The following is a 4,512-nucleotide window of genomic DNA, read 5'->3' as shown; positions in this document are numbered from 1 at the left end:
AGGCCGGGATGTGGGGGCCTCGCTGGCCTGGAGCCCATCACCCCCCGGCGGCGTGAGCAGGAGCGCTCAGCTGCTTCCAGCAGGAAGGAAGCCCGGGCTCTTGGGAGGAGGTGGCATGATCCCTTGGAAGGGGGTGCAGGAAGCAGCCCTGGGCCAGGTGCCTTCCCCAGGTCCCTGCTGCCACCCGCTCCCATGTCCAGGCGAATTCACCGACCCAACCTGGTGCCCCTGCCCGGGTCACAGCCCCTCACGGCTGCAGATCCCTGCCCTGCCCTCTGCCCCTCATCGATCCCACCCGCTCCGCGACCTGCGGAGCTGCCAGCAGTGCCTTTCGGAAACTGCCTGCCTGCCTGCTGGAAAACAGATGCCCCGGCGCTCAGGCTGCTGCCGTGCACAGGCGCCCAGGAGGATGCTCGCAGAACACTCGTGTTCCGCTTTTTTTTTTTATTCCCCTTTTAATGCTGCTTAGCTTGTATCCCGCGCTCGGTTGGCTGGGCATGTAATTAAAATGATTGTGGAGTGAATCTGTGTGCTCTAACATCTGTGTTCTCTGCTGTCATCTTGGAACAGAGCTGCAGTGACTCTGCTGCCTCGTTTTGCCACGGTCTCTGGTTTTGGAAAACACCATTTTGCTTTTCTGAACATTCTTGCAGTGTCCTATATCTGCAGCTTCCTCCCCAGCACACGGGCAGAAAGGCTGGAGTGTCTAAATGGTTCTTGTTTATCCTAGAAGGAAAAGGTATTAGAAATATTTTAGGAGGCAGTATGGTTTGGTTTTTTTGTTTTAAACAGATTAACAGATCCGTGGGCAGGAGCTGGTGCAGAACGTGAGAGATGTATTTAAAGAGCTATGGGTAGATACAAAGAAACATCTATAAACCAGTAAAAAAAACAGACTTTTGCCCTAACTTGAGTGTTTTGGTCTTCAGTTTGTTAATTTCGTTTGGTTCCCTTGGCTTAGCAGAGTTCAAGATGGCCACAGGCAGCTGTAACGCTGCACAGCAGCTCAGCTGTGTTTCCATGACCTCAGAGCGTAGCTGCCTTTGAAGCAAGGGATGTGAGATGCTGAAGATCAGAAGTTAAAAGTTCATGGAAAGATGTTACTGGGAGCGTGTTATCATGAAGCAAACACTCGTTGACCTTTGGATAGACAGCAGATGTACTATTTTTCACCTAAATCGCTTAAAAGCGTTTTCCACAACAAATCCGGGGTTGTGTTCGTCAGCAATTTTTCTATGGTAATCACAGTCCAGTTTAAAGCCTTCTGCTGCTCTCCTCCTGTGTAACTGCCTCCCCTCTCCTGATGACATTAAGGACTTCTTGCACAGCAGTAGGTGGCCTTTTAAGTCTCCCTATCAGCTCTCAAGAAAACGTCTTGTCAAATCCAAACCCGAATGGGCTGGATTACTGAAGTGTCTGTCGTCAAGGGAATGATTTGAGTAGCAGGAGCTTTGCTGGTTTTGGCTCTGGTGAGGGGACAGCCAGCAGGCTCCAGTGACACAGCCCCTGTCATCAGTGTCATCGCATATGTAACGAAGCTGCTGTGGCTCTGCAAGTTGACTCTGGATTTCGTAGCCATGTAGATTAATTCTAATGCAGTGGAACAGGGAAACTTAATCCGGGAGTGGGAACTGTAGTGCTAAATGCTCTCTCATGTTTTAAATTGTTCAGGAGGGCTTTTGGGTTGAATTCTAGCTTTTTCTGTTAGCTGTGTTATGAATTTTGCACCCCTTGCTCTGTTTGCAGCCTGTGCTGGCATAGTCTCCCCTCTTCTTAAGGAACCTTCTGTATTTAGCTGTTGAGGTTGTATAACTCCTGAAAATATGGAAGTAAATATTTTGGTTTAAATTCTGCGTAATTTTTCTTTTCTTTTTAGGTCTCATTGGCACAAATTGTGTGTATTTTTGTTTTCTATTTGTGGTCAATACCCCAGTTCTTAAGTATAAGCTGTTAAACTGCATGCTGCATTGGGCTCTCCAGTGGCTGGAGGGAGGTCAGTGGGGATGCTAGCTGGAATTTGATGGGGATGGGAAGGGTTAGAGTGTCCCTAGCTGTAGTAAGGAAGGATTGCCCTTACTAAACTAAAAATACCTTTAGGTTTCCATGACTTCAAGTCATCAAATAGCTAGACTGTTGTCAGAAATAGGCATAGAGCAGGACTCGGTGTCCGTTCTCATTCTGATTTGTTATGAGGAAGAAAGCAGGGTATCCTTTCTGGTTCCTCTTTGCTTCTCTAGAGAAGATTTCCCAACCCATGACCAAGGAAAAGCATTGTTTTCCCTATAAAACTGTTTTCTTTAGTAACATCTTAGTCGAGACCTACCTTTGTGTGTGTGTGTGTGTTTTGAATGATAGACTATGAACTTGGGCATCAAGTGAACCTCCCACTCAACTAAAAGTTAAATACTGTGGCTTGGATTTGGATGGTATGTCACTTGTTACAGTGCCATGTGCTTCTGCAGGTGAGGGGGTTGTTGTTTCAACAGGCTTTCCACCTCTACTTAGCCAGGATTACTGGAATGCACAAGCCACTATTCCACTGAAGCAGCAGTCATGCTGTTGTCCCCTGAAACCTCTCTGGAGCACATGTAGCTTGTAGATAAGCTGATGCTGGCAGTCTTTGAAGCCTAGGTTTTTGTTGTATCTTCTGGGACTCTGGATGATGGGGAATATCTGGAAGGATGTAGATCTAATGGCTAGTTAAGGTGTTCTGTCCCATGTAGTCCCTTTAGTCAGAGCAGGAGGGACACCCACTGTGCACTGGCCTGTCTCAAGTCAGCTGCTTCCATTGTGTACCCACCTACAGGGGCTTCCTCCTTTTGTCTGAGTGCATGAGAAACACTAATGGCAATCCTGTTGCCAAGGGCTGAGATCAATGCAGCTCCAGGGTTTGGCTGCTTACCTTCTTCACCCGAGTCAGTCTCTACAATGCTCTCTCTTGGTATTACTTACTACTTATCTTCTCCCACAGTGTATCTTGTTGCGGTAGGTTAGAACAGTGTGTGCTAGTGTGGAGGAGCAGAGCAGATCCTTCCCCTCTGCACTAGGTTGTTTAAAAATGTATGTGTGCACATATGTCCTTCAGATGCTTCACTTCCATCATGGCAAGCTGGAGACAGCAGTACAACTAGTTGTTTCCTTTTTCTGGGGGAATGGAGGTGAGCTTTTATATAGAATGATCTTTCTTTTCCAGGGCTTGTTGGTGAGTCCTGTCAGAACTGCCTCCATGTCCTGCTTGCAGGACTTGCTCCATAGAGTAGTCCCTATAGAGGATCTTATCAGACCAGTTCTTTTCCCAATCCTTCCATGAGTCATTGGGGTTGAAGATATCTTGATATCAACAGTTTTGTTCTGGCAGTATTCTCTTCTGAGTCATACTGCAGTGCTCTGCAAAGCCTTTTCATTGTGTAGTGAGTCACAAACTCTGGAGTGAAGGCAATGTAAAAATGGAGCAAAGCTTGTGTTCCTTCTGACAGCATCATGCTAATGCCAGTTCTGGTCTCTGTGCCTTTTGCTGCTGAACAAACGATGATGATCTTACCAGTGCTGTCTACTTACTCTCAGTTCAGTTAATCAGACCAGTGAGATGGTCCAGAGACTGCTGGTGTTGCTAGTTTAGTATATTTAGTAAGGTAAGTACTTCAATACCATGCAACTAACTAAATCACAAATAGAAGTCACTTTATTTTTCAGAGTAGAGTTGGTTAAGAGCCTTGAGGCAGTGTGGGGGCTGCATACAGGAAAGAAGCAGAAAGGCTTTTTAATACAGCACAGCAACAGGTAATGGGATATCTACTTGAGACAGGGTGTCTTTGGTACCAACATAAAAGGAGCCTACAACACTTTATTGTAGATCTTAAGGCCCACTCTGTGCTGAGAAGTGTACTGTAAACACTGAAGAAGAAAAGAAGCTGTAAAAGCTTCTACAGAGGACCTTGACTTGAATTTAGAGGTTTGTTTTTTTTTTTTACTGTTGCAAAATGGCAATGGTGACCTGAATCTGTGGAAATGCATGGATCAGGCTAGACTAAAGCAAAGTTCTCCAGCATCTTTGAAACTCTTTCCTTGCACCATTTGTGCTTTATCTGTCAGAGCCAGAACTGCAAATGTGTGGATAATGGCAACAGGATTTGCTTTAGGAAAAGGCTGGATGATTGAGTCACACCACTTAACATGCAGGCTGAAGGAAGCATTGATAAGAACAGCAATGTATTCTAGTCCTTGGTTTTGAAATGGTTGCTTTAGTGTTGTCACCCAGGAGTTTCCTTTCATACATCTGTCAGAGATTTTGTGTTGTCATATTATTTTTCTACTAATGTATTTGTGTTGAAGGGGAATCCAGCAGTGAAAGGTGCTGTGGAAGCCCAAGGAGGCTACCCTTTTTTCTGTTTTTTTTTTTTGGCTTGCAGACTCTAATCCAAGGCATCATGTGTATTTTAACCTGTAGGCAAAGGTTCAGCAAGGAATTAATTCTGTCAGGTACTTTCTGGCTCTGTGAGGCTGTTTCCCTAC

This window comes from Chaetura pelagica, unplaced genomic scaffold, assembly GCF_000747805.2.
Source record: "Chaetura pelagica isolate M959 unplaced genomic scaffold, ChaPel_1.0 scaffold213, whole genome shotgun sequence".
Classification (NCBI taxonomy): domain Eukaryota; kingdom Metazoa; phylum Chordata; class Aves; order Apodiformes; family Apodidae; genus Chaetura; species Chaetura pelagica.
This window is presented reverse-complemented; position numbering follows the sequence as displayed.